A 7846-nucleotide genomic window follows, 5' to 3' on the forward strand; every position below is an offset into this window, starting at 1 on the left:
TGAAGGGGAGCCAGGGAGTTCTGTGGCGATACTGGGGCTTCTTGAATCCTTGTTGTGGTGGCTCAGGGGTTACTGCAAGGGTGCAAGTGACAATAGTACAAAGCAGTATTTCCTAGACCTGTGAGCAGATCTGGGTATCACTTAGATAGTGATATCTAAGAGATTACTTCTTGGGTGTTTTTAAGTTTTTAAATAATGAGTTATGTGGCAAGAATTACACATTCTTACATATATTTTTATACAGGTGATCAAACATAATCATTAGGATATGGAGTTTGGAAGTAATATAAAATACAAGCAGTTAAAACAGTCTAATAAGTTGTTTGCACAGAGGTCTACAGATACAGTTGATCATTGCTTAGTTTTAAGTGAATAAATAAGAATGCTTTATTCTCTTCTAGTCATTTAACAAACATTTATTGAGTATCTACTGTGAACAGAAAATGTTTTACATACTGTAGATAAAGCAGTGAAAAAGGTAGGCAAGGACTCTGTTTTAGCTGAGCTTATATTTCAAATGTGTGTGTTGAGGTAGGGAGAAGGTTGCCAAGAACTGTGAAGAGCCTGAGGTTTTGCCATACTTGCAAGCTAACAAATTGGCCAGCTACAGTTTCATGACCTCTGGATTAGCAACAAAGTATAGTTTATTATTAACAGCCATGCAGTAGCCAAGTAGCCATTATTTTCCTTGTGCTGGTTCCATGAACCCCAGTACTCACAGGGCAATGTGAAGCAGGCCAGTAAACACCTACACCTGCAGTGAATTATGTTACAGGACCTTGATTTTAAGCTTAAGGAACCCTAATGTTTTATAATGGGCAGTAACTATGCATGTCTTTTACTTTTAGGGAGACACTCGTTCTCTCTTCCTGTTTATAGGTAAACCTGTCCTTTGCCCTGGAGGGGGACACTGTGTCTAATTTCAAAATTTATTCACTGTTTTTTTTAATCTGCATGTCTATTTTATTTCCATTAGAAAAGTATTATCTATCTACAATTTTGGTCCACTTTCTTCTTGGCCTCTACCATTCCAATTTAGATAATTTTACTCAAATAAAAGCAGAGTCACATATCTGACATGAGAACAAAATGTTTCATATCATTAAATTAGTTTGAATTAGGTGTGTTCTTGTTTATTTCTTAGAAAAAATAACTCATCTTTCCTACCTATTATTTTTCTTTTATTTATTTGAGTCATTCTTGAGTAACGAGTATCTCTTTCCTACATTCAGTAATATGGGTGTAAATAATAATAATTTATTATATCAGTAACTGGATCAGTCATCTAATCTTCAACTCGTGCTTAGCTCTCCATATTCTATGGTATTTCCATAATAACTTCAGATATTTTAGTCAAACTCACATTTCCATCAGTTGTAAAAATTAAGATGTTATATCAACTGTAAAAATTAAGATGTGAAAAATTTCAGACTAAATAACACTGGGCCACTATAGTCATGCCGTTGTGAGAGGTGCTTGATCAGTTACTTCCTCAATTTCAACTCGGCCTCCTTTGGGCAAAGCAGCAACCAGGTAGGCAGCACTTGCAGGAAAACTACTCTTGAAATACTGTTTGTAGATTTCATTGACAGTAGGGAAGTCATTTATGTCAGCCAACAAAACAGTTGTTTTTACTGCATTAGTGAAGTCACAGCCTTCAGCTCTCAGAATTTTGCTCATGTTCTTGCTTAGCTTCTTTTGCTAAACAAGCCCTCTTGGCACAAGCTGTCCACTTGAAGGGTCCGTGCTTATCTGTCCTGAAATGTAAGTCTGTCCTGACTAACACAGCTTGACTGTAGGGCCCAATGGCCTCTGGGGCTTTCGTGGTGCTGATCGCCTTTCTGATTAAGGATGACCTGGCTAGCCCTTCTCTCTTGTGGCCCCTCCAGGAGAACTCCCTGTACCATTCCTGCTTGCTTCTCGCCTGACTGACCTATTCACTGTTCTGAAAAGATTGTAGTGGTTCTGCTTGCAAGATGTGCAGAAACATGAGAGACCCTCCAACAGTGGACAGAGAGGAGATAGTCATATTTATACTGAAATATTTATGTGAACTATGAAGTGTATTGAACTCAGGCAAATCTCAGTTTTGACCTGTGATTTATATCAGCGGTGCTGGTTCCCAGTATCAGTTTCTGCAGTCTTGTGAAAGAGCATAAACTCCATATTACCTGGTGGACTGACCCAGTGCCATGTGAGCAATGTGGATCATGAGCAATGTGTGGATCAGGATTCACTTTTCCACTCTGTCTCACTGTCTGTGTCATTGGACTGATTGCATAGATTCTCTAAATCTGTTTCTTATAAACTGGGAATAATAAAACCTGCCTGATGGAGTTATTGGAAGATTAAATAAATAACATTTGTAAAATACTTAGCATAAAGTCTAGATACAATAAGCATTCAATAAAGGGTAGATAGTTTTGTTTACTATCACAGGTGTCATAAACTCTGCTTTTAAATTTAATCCTTATAACAGCACTGTAATATGATCTTCATCTTATAAATTAGGAAATGGAGACTCAGAGATTTGTCTGAGGTTACTGGCTAATAAGAAGTAGAGCCACAATTCTAACACAGTTCAGTCAGTGTCAAAGTTCACATCATGTACTACCCAATAGACTTTAGGGATGAAGTCTCTCTACTTCCCAGTCGAATTTCCTCATTTGGAATCCACCTCTGCGAGTGCGATGGCTCATGCTTGTAATCCCAGCACTCTGGGAGGCCAATGAAGGCAGATTGCTTGAACTCAGGAGTTTGAGACCAGCTTGGGCAACATGGAATAGCCCTGTCTCTACAAAAAATACAAAAATTAGCCAGGCTTGGTGGTGTGTGTCTGTAGTCCCAGCTACTTGGGAGGCTGAAGTGGGAGGATCTCCTGAGCCCAGGGAGATGGAGGCTGAAGTGAGCCGATAGTGCCACTGCACTCCTGCCTGGGTGATAAGAGTGAGACCCCCACCCCAAAACAACAACAACAGACAAAACCCCCAAATCTGCCTTTGCCATTTATTATCTGTTTGATTTTGAATAAAATCCTTTATATAAAAAATGGGGATAATAACAGTACCTACCATGTAAGGTGGTTATCAGGATGAAATGAAATAATATCTGCATAATGCCTGACAAATAGTAATAAAAACACATTTATTGATATTATTAGTTTTTATTACTATTATTATGACAGTAACACGGAGGCAAGCAACATTACTTATTCCAGATGACCATTCACCTTCACAGAAACCTGGGCTGCAATGTTTATAGCCTTCTGTGATGTAAATTTCCTGTAAGCTATATATTAGAATAGTTTTGAGGATCAATAAAGACATTGATTATAAGGTATGGTGAATGCTTCATACATAACCTTAGATTTGATTACAGGAAAGAGGAAAACATAATGTTACATTAGTATAAAGATAAACTTGCTTTTCTATTTTCTTTTCCATTCCCCTAATAATTTTGGTAAAATATACAGCAGTGCATATTGACCCCAAAAATGAATAAAACATCACTTAATTTACTTTAGCTCATACATTGGTTGTATGAGTTAACTCACCTTACATACATTTTAGACGTACTTAACATTTATTTTGGAGAAAAAAGTTAGCAATATGACTTTTCATTAATGCTTAGTAAATATTTGCCAATGCACTATATAATTTTAATTTTGATAAAAATAGCATTGTGGACAAGTCAGTGGGACCAAAAATACTATCTTCATGCTTCTTTAGCTTCTAAAGACAAATCGCTACATTTAAAGATTATGCCAACTTTGAAAAGCTATGTAGGATAGTGGGAAAGACCACAGATTCTACAGCCAGCATTCCTGGGTTTGAATCCCAGCTTTGGTACTTAACTACTTGTGTGAACATGGGAAGCCCCTTAAGCTATTGGAGGCTCATCTCCTTATCCAGAAAATGGGGACAATAAAAGTATATACCTCATAGAGTTGTTGACAGGGTCTGGAAGTGCATGAAGTAATATATATGAAATGCTTAAACAACCTCCTGGTCCACAGTAATATCATACAAGTGTTAGCTATTGCTATTGCTATCCTCTTAGCCACTTCATGAATAATCTCCTATACCATGATTCTCAGAGCATCAGGATATGCTCTGATCATGGCTGCAGAAGACCCGAGAATACTGCCTTCAATAGCAGGACTTATAAGAAGTCACTACTCTCATGGGAATGTTTTGATTGGGCTTGTCAGAAGACCTGGTATTGTGGAATGCCTTTTGAAAATATGCTAACGAAATAGCTTCAGATTATATTTTCCTTTTCCAATATTCTTTGTCAATATATGAGTATTTCTGACTTTCACAGCATTTATCAATTACCAGTTTCGCTGTTTATGTTGATCAGCTATATTGGTAAAACAAGAGTTCATTTTTTAAACAACTTACAGCATTATATTCAATGATGGTTATTTACCTTTTAATCAGCTTGCTGAATCTTAAAGCATACACATTAAATTCGAAAGCCAAAGATATCTAAAGTCAAAGAAGCTTTTGGTCTCTTATACTGTAGTGTTACTCTTACATATTAATAACGAAGGCTGGCCTCCCGGTTCTGGAACCTCTCCCATCTTTCGTAACACATCACCTCAGCCCATCCCTGGTGGCCCTGCCCTTGCCAGTTTCCTCTTCCCTATGCCATTTCCCATACTTTCAATATTTTCTTAAGCCTTCTTTAAAGAGGTTTAAGATTCACCCCCAATGCACCTCACCTATTTCTGACCTTCTCTGTAGCTACTGGAATATTTCTATCTTGTCCTCTAAATTAATAATGGGAAAGCATAAATAATCCCATTTTTTTAAGTCATTTTTCTTGGAAGAGGAATAGGTGATAGCACTTCTATAACACCAAAAGGACACTGTAGGGTGAAAAAAAGGAGAAGGCCGAAAACTTGTTGAAAACCATTCTTGGCCGGGCGCAGTGGCTCAGCACTTTGGGAGGCCGAGGCGGGCAGATCACGAGGTCAGGAGATGGAGAGCATCCTGGCTAACACGGTGAAACCCCGCCTCTACTAAAAATACAAAAAATTAGCCGGGCATCGTGGCGGACACCTGTAGTCCCAGCTATTCGGGAGGCTGAGGCAGGAGAATGGCGTGAACCCGGGAGACGGAGCTTGCAGTGAGCCGAGATGGTGCCACTGCACTCCAACCTGGGAGACAGAGCGAGACTCCGTCTCAAAAAAAAAAAAAAAAAAGCCACATTCTTCAGGAAATAATCGTGGTAATAGTAACATATCATAGGAGCACTGATGAAGAAAAAATTAAGGCAAAAGGCAAAAAAGGTACTTTGTTTTTTTAAACCATTTTAATGATGAATGGTTAAGATAAGCTGATGTATTTCTAAGTGCTAATAGTTTAAAGCACTCCCTTCTTCCCCAAAACACATTGATCCTTTCTCTAGGGTACTCATGCCAAATGGAAATTTTGGTGGACTGAGTCTCTTTAATGTAACCCTCCTGAGAAAGGCTTGCTAAAACATGAAGAAAAGCGACCCGACCATTCAGAAAAAATAAAAATAAAAAAAACAAATGAAAGTGAGGCTTACATTGTATCTCTAAGATACAAACTGATTTTTTTCCTCCCACAGCCAGCTACAGTGATTTAAATAATAATTTACATATTTACTAAATTCCCATAGAGATGTACCTGCTGTTTTGATCCTTTCTTAATAGCAATACATTGTGATATATGGAAGCCCTTTGAAGAATCTCAGCCTGTGCTAAAAATCATGTGTTGGCCGATTGGATCCATTCGAGGAATTTATGGTCCAAATTAGCGTGAAATAATCAGCAAACGCTGTGTCGTCACGCTGTGTCTCTTTACCAGATTCCCTAGTTCCCAGGTCAGCTAGAGCAATTATTAAAACACCCAGTGGTCAGACAAATTTCTGCTAGCAGATGATTTTAAACGAATGCTAGAGAATCAGTTTGGAAAGACCTGCAACCAAACACCGCGTTCTCTAGCGAGTTCCCAGTACGGGGCAAGGTGCAGCATTGCCTCCCACTGCTTTCCGTTGTGCTGGCATATCAAAGAAGGAACCTAAAAGGCAGGAGGACCTGCTACTGCGGGGAAGAAGGCCTCAGAAGGCGAGAGAAGTGCTGAGTGGTGGCACGCAGCGGCCAGTGTGCCCGTCTGTCTTCTGGGAGCTCATTGCGGCGCAGTAACTGGAGATCCTCACCCGCCCGCCGCGACAAACTCAAGCACATCTTAAAGCAAGGCGCCTGGGAAGAAAACATGCCAGAATAGAGTGGTGTTATTTTTAATGGAGCATGTGTTTGTCTTGCAAGTGTGTCGGAAGGAGGGGAGCAGGTGTCGGGTTCCTGACCAGCACTTCTGATGCAGGATAAGAGGCCGAGGTTGGATTTCCCATGGCCTCACAAGATCTTTGATTTTGCAAGTGGGATGTAATCGTCCAAACTGAGTGTATAACGCTATCCCTTCTCGGTGCGTTTGTACTTGTTTTTAAAGCAAACTGGCCTCAGGGTGCGGATTTCATGAGCAATCTTAGGGATTGGGCCAGGTCTTGTTAGGTAAAGATTAACAGCCCAATAAATAGAGTTGGTGCACCACGGTAAGATTAACACAAGGCAATGGCAGAGTTGATCTAAGATCTTCTTGGAAGGCAAAGATGTGCAACCCCCGTCTTTTTTTTTTTTTTAAGAGTAAGAACATGAATTTGTCAATAATAAATTAATAACCCTCATGTAAGAGAGTTGTCAATATGAGAGACTCTATCTCCCATGTTCAGTAATAAAGCTACCTATTATTTTGGTAAGAAATGCCCAAATTGAAATTCCAAAGGGTATTATGAACTTGAATTAAAAAGGTAATGGATTTTTTAATAAGTTCTGGGTCAAGATGTATTATCAAACTATTTTCCATAGGGCATAGAATATACCGTCTATCCTTTTAATAATGCCAGATCTAGTCTTACATCCAGCGGCCAGCTGAGGCTGCTTGTCTATTATAGCTCTCCCACCATCCCTAACAATGAACAAATAACTAGATGGCCTATGAAACATTTAAAATAGAACTGTCTCCTAGAGAAACTGTTACTAGCAGAGACAGGTTTGATCCAGACCAGGATAACCTACTTTGGGAAAGAACAGATCAATATTGTTTGGGAGTAAGTAGTGGAAGTAAATATTATGGTGAATTAAGTTAATCATAAAACAAATGATCTGTGCACTGACATGCAGCCTGATTCTACCTAATTGTTCTCATGCAGTACTATGCAAAGGATAATTCCGTGTGCTTTGAAATTCAGAGGGCTTTCAAAAAACAGTTTTAATTATACAAACCATTTGTTAGTCATGAAAGCACTATGTCTGCAAATCCTTAAAGACTGGCAAAGAACTTGACTATGCATTTGAAAAGTGGTCTGCATATTCTAAGTTATAGGAGATGAGTTTTCTTCTTTCCTGATTTATGGCTTGGGTCCAAAGCCAAAGTTATGTCTTTAAACCATTCTTTCCGTCATGCCTAACTGTCTGACTCTGCGATACTCTACAAACTTACCTCTTTTTGTGTGCTCTCGTAGAATATTTTCTTGCTGCATCCCTCATCCTTCCTTCCATCTTTGCTGGGTCTGGAGACAGGTAGTTTTTCTATATGTAGCCATGGTGAAAAAGGGGGGTAAACTTGTTGACTGAAAGGTAGCTGAACTCAACAGACTTAAGTGTACTCTAAATGAAAAAGTAAACTATTGAGTTATAAATGGACAGAAAAAACTGCTTCATTACATGTTTGGATAACTTCTGGTCAGGCGTGGGTTAGTATAGGATGTTGTCATAGCTATCTTCATAGTTACATTAATTTTTACACGGTTTTAG

The 7846-nt window shown here is 38.9% G+C and overlaps 1 pseudogene; it reads right to left on the reverse strand.

The window, feature by feature from the left end:
* Positions 1-1455: 1455 nt before the first annotated feature.
* On the reverse strand, positions 1456-7579 carry LOC100586712 (annotated as a pseudogene).
* Positions 7580-7846: the final 267 nt, after the last annotated feature.

Source organism: Nomascus leucogenys, chromosome 9 (assembly GCF_006542625.1).
Source record: "Nomascus leucogenys isolate Asia chromosome 9, Asia_NLE_v1, whole genome shotgun sequence".
In the NCBI taxonomy this organism is placed as follows: Eukaryota; Metazoa; Chordata; class Mammalia; order Primates; family Hylobatidae; genus Nomascus; species Nomascus leucogenys.